The sequence below is a fragment of the Taudactylus pleione genome, unplaced genomic scaffold, assembly GCF_031769625.1.
Source record: "Taudactylus pleione unplaced genomic scaffold, aTauple2 ptg000296l, whole genome shotgun sequence".
NCBI classification, from domain to species: Eukaryota; Metazoa; Chordata; class Amphibia; order Anura; family Myobatrachidae; genus Taudactylus; species Taudactylus pleione.
The window spans coordinates 13,069,771-13,080,433 of NW_028284698.1; positions in this window are offsets into that span (position 1 = coordinate 13,069,771).

Sequence of the window (10,663 nt, forward strand, 5' to 3'; positions counted from 1 at the left end):
GTGCTGTATGAATAGGACAGGTATATGGGCTGCTGTATGAATAGGACAGGTATATGGGGTGCTGTATGAATGGGACAGGTATATGGGGGTGATGTATGAATGGGACAGGTATATGGGGTGAAGTATGAATAGGACAGGTATATGGGGGTGATGTATGAATAGGACAGGTATATGGGGGTGCTGTATGAATAGGACAGGTATATAGGGGTGCTGTATGAATAGGACAGGTATATGGGGGTGATGTATGAATAGGACAGGTATATGGGGGTGCTGTATGAATAGGACAGGTATATGGGGGTGCTGTATGAATGGGACAGGTATATGGGGGTGCTGTATGAATGGGACAGATATATGGGGGTGCTGTATGAATAGGACAGGTATATGGGGGTCATGTATGAATAGGACAGGTATATGGGGGTGCTGTATGAATAGGACAGGTATATGGGGGTGCTGTATGAATTGGACAGGTATATGGGGGTGCTGTATGAATAGGACAGGTATATGGGGGTGATGTATGAATGGGACAGGTGTTTTTAAGATTGCAGAATGGTGTTAGAGATGTATTTTGATTGTTTTTTTTGTTAAAGTGTCTTTAAATAACACAGATATATACTTACAGACATTTTTATGCACCTCCAATTTAAAAAAAAAAAACACTTGCTTTCTATCATTATTTGAATGTATGAGAAATATGTATAATACAGCCATTTGACACAATTTAAGAACCCCAAATACTTTTATTAGGACCACTAATACGCTCCTATTTTGTTATCCTATATCACTTTGCCTTTTTTGGGGGGTACAGGCAGAATGACGCTTTGCACTTTTGGAATTCAACTGCGCAAAAAGCGATAAGTGGAATTTGCATGTGAAGGCTGCGAAAATGTAGTGTGCGAAAAGTTAGTGCATTATTGTGGCTAATTGAATTCCCCCCTAAGTCTGTAAAAGGACCTCAGTCATGGAAGTGTCACCTTTCACACAGGGGCCTATTCATCATAACTTAAAAATGGAGTTCTACCTAATTACCGGAGGAATTCATCATTCCTCCTCTCCATAAGTATCTATAACACAGTCTGTGTCAGAGCAGGAGCCGGAGGAGGGACCAGGGAGTGATGGAGAGAGCCGAGGAGGACCTACTCACGCTGAAAGTAAGTATAACCCGCTATACGCCATCTGAGAGTGGCATATAGCAACACCATCAAATTATGAAATTACATAATTTTTGGAATTTGATGAATAGCCTAATTCTACATCCCCACTAAGGGAGGTTTAGGGTTAAGGCTATTCAGCCGCCAGCATTAAATACTGATTCCCTTACTACTAGTCATTGCACACGGCTGATCATGGATATGGAGGATGATGAGACAGTACGCATATTGTCATCTTTCACATTTATTCAACTTCTACAATCAGCACTAGTGAGTACTGTTTGGTCATCGCCTTTTGGAAATAAGATGTCCTTGTTTAGAGTGAGCAATGTGCTTGGAATAATACCTGGGCACATATAAGTAGGGAGCAGATTGATACTAAGGGATCTATTCATCATCACTTAATTTTCACAAAACCAGGTGAAAATTAACATTTTCACCTGCAATTGTAAAAATTAAGTTATCGGGCCATTCATCAAGAAGGTAAAGCAGGAGATGTCACAGGTATCTCCTAGTTACCTTCCTTTTGCAGAATGGCCCGTTATCCCCATACACTAGTATGGGGACAGAATTCGTCAAGCTCCGAAAACATATAATATTTTCAGAGCTTGACTGCAGGAGCATTCGCCATCTTCAGATCGAACACTACCACCATGTATTATGGGCGTAAGTATACTGTATATATGCCGTGGATTTCAGAAATTTTTGCGCATACACAGTTGCAAAAAATTGGTCAACTAAGTAAACATCAGAACCAGTATGCGGAAATACAATTGGCAATACATTATCGATTAATGATATGACAAATAAACATACAAAATGACAAATCTCTATACAAAATACTGAGACAAACAGATAAAAAAAACATAAACGTGGCACTAAAGATTACTAAATATTAATCATATTAACCACAAATTTTATGTTCTAAAAACCGCTAAGAAATGTAGGGTTTAGAGACATGTATTTTAACTTATCCAAAACAATTTCATTTAAAAAAATTAAAATATGTAATATTTGTAAAAAAAATGTTTTTTTCAGACATTGGACCACCACGATCAGGAACATCGCGACCATTGTGACTTTTCGTTTCCCAGTTGCTGCAGCCACCAGGTACACTCTAGAGGGCTGAGTGGGGGTTAATTTACTTTTCCCCAGCGGCTGCTAATCTCTGCATCCACTGGGTAAGGGGTCCTGCTGTGCTGACCAATCAGCAGTGATCTGCAGCACAGCAGACACTGGGGGAGGGTGCAGGAACGCAGAGGGAATAGAAGGTCCCTCTGAGAGCAGCAGCTGCTGGAAGATTCTCTTCCTGCAGCCGCCCACACTGTGGGCCTGATTCAGAGCCGGACGCTATTTGCGGTCGTTCGTCCAGAAAATAGGGGTGGCTATTCAAATGAACCGTTCGCTCTTTGCGGTCTGTTCACGCCTCTATGTCTGAACGAGCGAACAAAACTTACGGTCGTTTTTTGAAAAAATACGCCCCCTGGCCGCTCGCATCCTACGTCATGTCCGCTATTTATTAGATTAATCGAGTACATCGACCAGCGTATGAACTGCTCGCTATTCTTGTGGTTGGTTTTTGCTACCAAAATCTTGCGAGCAGTTCTGGCTATAAAATAACCCAGTGACGTAGTCAATGACGCTGCTGTATTAATTATGCACACCCTTAAAACGCCCGTTTTGACCTTTAAGCACGCCTGCGTTCGGATCTCCACTCCCCGTTTTCAAGTTTTCCCCTGTTACCACCCACATATGCCTCATTCTGTCACTCAAAATAGCAGGCATTCGCTATTTAGCGAACAAACGATTTTCGGCCGCACTGACTGGTTCGCGCATGCGTATTACGATCCGTACGCATGCGCAGTTGGGCAAACATCGCTCGGAGCGAACGAGCGGCCGCTTATGAGCGGCTCTGAATCAGGCCCTGTGTATCTGACTGGTCGCATCTTTTGTGACCAGATCAGATAACAGACAGCCTGGTGTGGGCGCAAACAATGCGACCATGCCAGACAAGTGGTTAAGCATTCATAATAGGGATACTATGACAATTACACAAAGTGGGCAGGCAGAAGGTATATACTATAAGAAGGGTTATTGAGAAGTAATTCTAGTCATAAAAGAATTGATTACTGATTAAAAAAGAAACAAATTTGAGTACTGCTGCAGTGACACTACAAGTCCCAGCAACTACAGCTGACAAGGTACATACCTCCCAACTGTCCCGCTTTGGTTTCGTGTTTCTGGGACCCGCGGGCTGCAGTGTCCTGCGGTGTGGGGGGGAAGTTGGGGAGAGCACACACAGCTGCTCTGCATAACAGAGCAATGGTTGAGTAGATGGCATCTATACTGTGCAGGCAGAGTCTCTGGGGGCAGCCCAGCATCTCTGGGAGTGCTGGGCATGCTCTCAGAGTGACAAAGTGGAGGTGAGTGTTGAGGCCCCGCCCACCTGCACTAAGCCCCGTCCCTCTGTGCTAGGCCCACACCCCCTTTTAGGCTCTTTTAATGTTGGGAGGTATGAAGGTATGCTGGGACACACATAGACTCATGTACAGGACACCCCCACTCATGTAGACTCCCAGCCTGCTCACCTCTGGAAGATGATGTCCAGGAGCAGCACTAACTGTAGCTACGGGGAGGAGCAGATGAATAGGAGGAACATGGGATGCTCATGCCGGGAAGTGCACTGAATCTGTGTCAGGGCAGCCCCATATCTGAGCCCTGGCCGTAGATGACCCCATGAATATGACACTGCCACCCAGAAAAGTTACTTTCATCTGGCAGCTCCCAGTACAGGTCATCTTATCTGGGAGGTGAAGCTATTTTATGCCTGGTTGGGAGGGAAGAAAGGGGAGGAGGCAGCAGGGCAGAATGGGAGTCGGGCTGGCTGTGCCAGAAAAAGAATAATATAAAACAACATTTATTTATTTAATCTAGTTAAAATATTGTATGCTTTGCACATCTAGAACAGGGTAAACACAAAATAACACAATACACAATTTAGCTACCGCTAGATACATCACAGAAATCCATTCATAATTTCCAGACCTGCTCCATACTGCAGAGGAAACTCCAAAAAAACTCCATTGATTATTGATATCATCTCTATTAGAGGATTATTTTCTTGATACATGTCCTAAAAAATATTTTTGCCTAAACCCATACGGGCCATATTACTCCTAGACAGGCCCGGTGACAGGGGGGTCCAGGGGTGCTAGTGTACCGGGCCCTGAGGTCCTAGGTGGCCCCGGAGTGTACCGCTGCCTGTGCTGCTGCAGTGATCAGCAGGGTGCAAGCATGTACGGGCTGTGCTGATCAGTGCAGCACCAAATCCAGTGGTGAGCACTGAGCAGGGCCACGGGGGGCAGGGTGCCATCTTCCTAATTACCTGCTGCCGGCTGCATGCTACATACACATTTGCAGCAGGGCCGGCCCGGTCTGTAATGACTCAGGTTCTATTTACTAAGCAGTGTTAGGAGACAGAATGAAAAGTGATAAGGTGCCAGCCAATCCGCTACCAACTGTCATTTTTGAAACACAGCCTGTGACATGACATTTAGGAGCTGATTGGCTGGCACCTTATCACTTTTCACTCTGTCTCCTAACACTGCTTAGTAAATAGACCCTTCAGTCTGAGTCACTCACTCACTGCCGACCGCACGCTACATACACATTTGCAGCAGGGCTGGCCCGGTCTGAGTCACTCACTGCTGGCCACGCTGGGGCTTGGAGAAGCTCAGCACTGTGGTGGGGGCGGGGCTGCTGCCTAATGACTGCTTCTATCTACCAGCCAGTGATCTGAGGAGTCTGATGTAAGCTGAACTGTCTCCTCAGATAACTGGCTGATAGATAGAAGCAGTCATTAGGCAGCCCCGCCCCCACCCCAGTGCTCTGCCTGTACACTGTCTCCAGTCTCACCCAGCAGCAGCAGCAGTCTGGACTCAGCAGAAGACAGACAGGAAGCTCCAGCGTTTAAGTGCAGCCTGGGGAGAGGGGGGGAACACAAAACGTGGGATAGGGTTGGGAAGCATAGTGGGGGATGGGAGAGCACCGTGTAGGAAGGGGGTTGGGATAGCACAGTGGGGGATGGGAGAGCACAGTGTGGGGCGGGGAATGGGAGAGCACAGTGGGGGATAGGAGAGCACAGTGTAGGGCAGGGAATGGGAGAGCACAGTGTGGGATAGGAGAGCACAGTGGGGGATAGGAGAGCACAGTGTGGGGCGGGGAATAGGAGAGCACAGTGTGGGCTTGGGAAATGGGAGAGTACAGTGGGGGATAGGAGAGCATAGTGTGGGCTTGGGGAATGGGAGAGCACAGTGGGGGATAGGAGAGCACAGTGTGGGGCAGGGAATGGGAGAGCACAGTGTGGGGCGAGTAATGATAAGCACAGTGTGGGGCGAGTAATGTGAGAGCACAGTGTGGGATGGGAAGACACAGTGTGGGATGGGGATAGGGGAGCACATTGAGTGATGAGCTATGAGAGAGTATATTGTTAGATGGGGGAGCACATTGGGATATGGAAGACACAGTCTGGGATGGGGAGCTTATGTGTAATATATATACTTCTGCATATATACTTCTGTATGTGTGTATATATAATATAATATGCTTGTGCAAAGGAGCTAATACCAGTCCCCATCCTGCTTAGGTTAAGTACGTCGAGAATCAAGTAGCCGGCGGAGAGAAGCCAGCACCGAGAGGAACGAGAGGATCCAGCACATGGGGAGCTGAGGAGTGGAGCTGACCCAAAGAGAAGACACCCAAGCAGAGATGCTGTGGCAGGTAGACATAGAAATAGGTTAGTGTGGGGCATGGAGGGACACTGTGGCTTAGAGGTTCCCCAGAGAAACTACATTTAGGTAAGGCACACTCTCAGGCGGCTAGCCTGTACCTGTCAGGCAACCTGGGATGGGGTCCCCTAAAAAATGTGTGTACCTGGCCCCATGATTTCTGTTGCCGGCCCTGCTCCTAGATATGTATATTTTGTCCTTAGAGACCTTATATAAGATAAATAATATTTGGCACTGTAAGGTATAGATATATACCAAAAGATGATTCTATATTCCATCCAGATGTTCAGTAGACTAGGAAATTATGAATGGATCTCTGTGATGTATCTAGCGGTAGCTAGATTGTGTATTGTGTTATTTTGTATTTACCCTGTCCTAGATGTGTAAAGCACGCGATATTTTAACTAGATTAAATAAAGAAATGTTGTTTTATATTATTATTTTTCTTTAAGAGTGCACCACCACAGTCTTTTCTTTCTTTCTTCTTTGAACACTTTGGTAACTGCTTATTGACTCTGGTGCACCACCAACATTATGAAAACTAGGTAATGCTAATGCGTCTATATATTTGGTCTATTTGTTGGTTCAGTTTAGATCACAGGTTCTCACACTCGGTCCTCAGGACCCCAAACAGTGCATGTTTCTACTTCAGGGTCCATAGGGGGTCCACAGGGTTGACCTTGGGGTATAGGTTTTGAACCAAATCTGGGAACCACGCAGTTAAAGCTTTTAGCTCCCAGGATGCACTTGGGTCCACTCTCCCTATAACCCCGCCCCCCAACCAGAGGCACCTCAGTTTAAGTTGGTGCCCGGCCGGAGTCGGATCACCGTTTAGTGCAGTGGGGAGCTGATTAGCAGCCCTTAACCTTTATTTTTTTCAAGAGCCCTGATTCAGAGCCGCTCTTTAACAGCAGTACGCTCGTTGCGTTCCGATGTTGACTAACCGCGCATGCGTCGGTGTTACACTGCGCATGTGCGTACGGCAGATTGCGAGCTTATTTTGTCTCGTTCGTCAAATAGCGTACAGGAAGTGACATGTCAAATGTGATTGACAGAACAGGGCGTTTTTGGGTGTTGACGGGGGAGGAGATGTAAAAACGCAGGCGTGGCGAGGCGTTTTTTGGGCGTACATACATTAACAAATGCGAACGTCAAATGTGTTCGTACCAACTCATACTTCACTGGATGATCCTCTTTCCCTTCAAAATGTTCGCACAGCTTAGGGGCTGGATAACTCGACCACAGTGGCGATGGCCTTCTCCTCCGTCCCGGCACTCCACGATGTAGCATCGATTAATCACGGCTTGTCAGAAAATGAATTAGTGTTTGATTGAAAACCGGCTTGGTATGTGTTTGGAAAGCAGTTTTTTGGGATAGCACAAAACCAAACGCAGGTGGAAATCATAGCTGCTAATGTCTGGATTACACAATCAATTAGCGTACATTTGTGGGGGTGTATTTTGGCCGCAATGTGTTGTTTTTGGACTATTGTAACAATAATGTCATCATGTTTAGGTTTGGTGCCTCATTTTGTGTTTGCAAGGTGATTTTTCCTCCTTAGGTAATGTTTTAAACATTCCTTAACGAGCCCTTTTTTTCCAATGTGTAAATTTTTAGGTTGAATGTTGTTGGCTTGTGGGCCCGGATTAAATGTAACCCATTTTTACAATAATGTCAGAATACAAAGTCGTACATTTGATGTAAATTTATTGGTATCCCCAAAAAAATAAATGCACATATTTAACCAAAACATTTTTGGCAGTGTTCATTCCACAATATTTATTAATTGTGCAAACAATAAATTTTTGGTAAACGTAAATGCAAAAATTAAAAACAATTCACAAGACAGGAGAGGGAAGTTTTGGCCAGAAAGGAATATGAGGCAAGCACAGAAGGAGTGTGGGAAAAGTAGCCAATGCTGTCACCGTTTTTTCGTCCGTTTGGCTGGGGGAGTGAGGGCGCCAGACCGAGTCCGGGATGTCATCGGGCTGGCCTGTCCAGAGGCAGATGTTGTGGCCTCTGGACTAGGCACAGGGCTAGGCACATTTGGAGGATTGGCTGATGGTGTGCCAGAGGTGGAGGATCCTGATGTTCCGGCAGGAAGGGAGGTCGGCTCCACCATGTGCTGGCGAACGAGCTGCTCCAGGGTAGTGGCGATGCGGATGTTGGCCCTGGTATTTTCCGCCAGGGCCTGACCAATGGTCACGTTGGCCGCAGCATTTTGCTCCAGGGCCTCAGCCACCCGTACCAGACTGGCGTCCATCCTCTGCAGAATCTCCGTATGGAAATCCGATTTAAAATTGAGTTCTGTGAGGAGGGACACTGCCTGCGAGGGGGATTGCCCAGGACTGGCTTCTGCAGGGTCCTCAGCCGGATGTACTGGTTCCTCCCCTGCAGAGCCAGCAGAATTTCTGCGGCCAAGGCTCCCCTCTGGAGCAGACTCATCCGCCTGTGTCTCTGTTGGAAAAATGAGAAAAGACTCACATTAGAATCTACATATTGGCACAATAGCATTTCAGAGTTGGTGACATCACAATATTTACCTGGGACAACATGAGGAGCCGCAAAGCCTGGCATGTCCGTATCCATGTTGGACACACCAAACACCTCCACAGGCTGCACACACCCCTGTGCCAGCTCTTCTAAATCATTCAACTCCAATGACACAGGGGTGGGACCCCCACCTGTCCCCCTTGCATGCCTAGCCCTGTCCGCCAGTTTTTGCTTCAGCCGATATTTGAAGTCGGCCCATCTGTGGGATGAAATTGGAACCATTATCCTTTTGTTTAAAATGGGTTTTGGTTTTAGGGGGGGCAAGTGTTTACTTACCGCCGTTTGACATCCCGGGCTAGACGGACATAATCACCCACCCTATTGACATCCACGGCTACCTCTTCCCACATTCTCCACTTCTGGCTTGCACTCATATTCCTGTCTGCCTGTGGCAGGATGTCCACACACTTCTGAATCAAAACCTCCATCTCCTTTCTTGTGAATTGTGGCTGCCTTTTCTTTTTGGCAGCTTTGCCCGGAATACTGGGCCCAGCAGCCTCTTCCATGTCATCCTCCTCACCTATTTGTGTAAATTTGGAGAATTGTCAACTTCACAACTTGCACAATATTATGTTTCTAATTAATCATTGAGTCAAAATGCCTGAAATACTTACCGCCAGACTGTTGTCCTTTGTTTCCCTGGTCTGTAGCCATGTCTGAGCTCCAAACAAGAAATACACCAGAATGTTTGGTTTGGCTCGTGACGTATTTATACATGCGACCTTATTTTTCGGCCGCATCATTGATTGTGCGTTCCTATGTTCCCTCCTTAATTTGTGCGGGAAACTAAACACTATTTATGGCTTGGGGCGTCTCGAGTCGAGGTGGCATTTTTTGAATGTTGGAGGTTACGTTGGTTGGAGTTGATTGTTGGCTGGTGTAGGAGTTTTCATTTTTGGAAGTATTTTTTTTGGATATATTCGTTTTTTTTAGGGATGTGCAGGCTCGGATAGGTTCGAGTTTGCACGTTGAGTTCGGATTTTTCCCTCCAAAAAAACGGAACTCAGAAAGAGGCTAAACGTCATCTTACATGGACGAACATCATCATTCCTTTACAAAAGTCCAGGAATGATGATGTTCGTCCATGTAAGATGACGTTTAGCCTCTTTCTGAGTTCCGTTTTTTTGGAGGCAAAAATCCGAACTCAACGTGCAAACTCGAACCTATCCGAGCCTGCACATCCCTAGTTTTTTTAGTTTCTAATTTTTTTGGCCGTTTCCAGTTTTGGTAAGTTTTGGGAAGTCAAACTTTGGTTCAATTTGTGTCTCCTTCTGTTTAAGATTTTTCTAATTTTTTTTGGGCGTCATTTCATCTCTCTTAGGTTTTATTTTGGCTCTGCCCCAAAGACCTTTTGATCCGGATTCTTATATATTATCTCTTGGTAAGTTCATTTGTTAAATTGTTTTGTAACTGTTCTTGTTTGTCTTTACGCAACTTTGGTTGGCCTTACACATGTAACCTTTGATTTTCTCAATCCGAAGTATTTTTTATTTTTTTTGGTTTTTAGGTGCGTTTTTATAACTTGTATTTGAGAACTAATTAGCGCATTTTTACTACTTACTATTGTGACTTGTATTTGCGAACTAATTAGCGCATGTTTACTACTTTCTATTGTGACTTGTATTGGCGGACTAATTAGCGCATTTTTACTACTTACTATTGTGACTTGTATTTGCGAACTAATTAGCGCTTTGTGAAGTGCTTATTCATCCCTTAAAATTGTTTGTGTTTTCTCGGTAGCATTTGTTGCTTACATTTGGCCTCAATTTGACGTAGTGTGTGCAACGTCGTTTTGCTCTTTGCCCAAATGTGTGTGTCTCCCCTTTTATGTTTTGTCTTGCTTAAATTGTTGAAACAGAAATGGCCAGCATAAAATGATGTATATTTATGTTGTGATTATTTCCAGTTTCCACGTATCATGACAATACCCCGGCATGTAAGCATCAATGGATGGTATCTTCAAGCTAAGTAAAGAATTTTATTTTTGGGGGGGTTAAAAAGCCTGACATTCAAATCTTGCCATTTCAGGTTGATATGGGTCGGATTGTTCTGGCCCTGCTCCCGGAAGCCGACCAACCTCAATCTCGTCCCAGGCGTAGGCATCGTAGGCGTGCAAGGCCCCAGATATTTCGAACACGTGTCACCCTTTTTGGAATGCCCGATGATGAGGTTTTA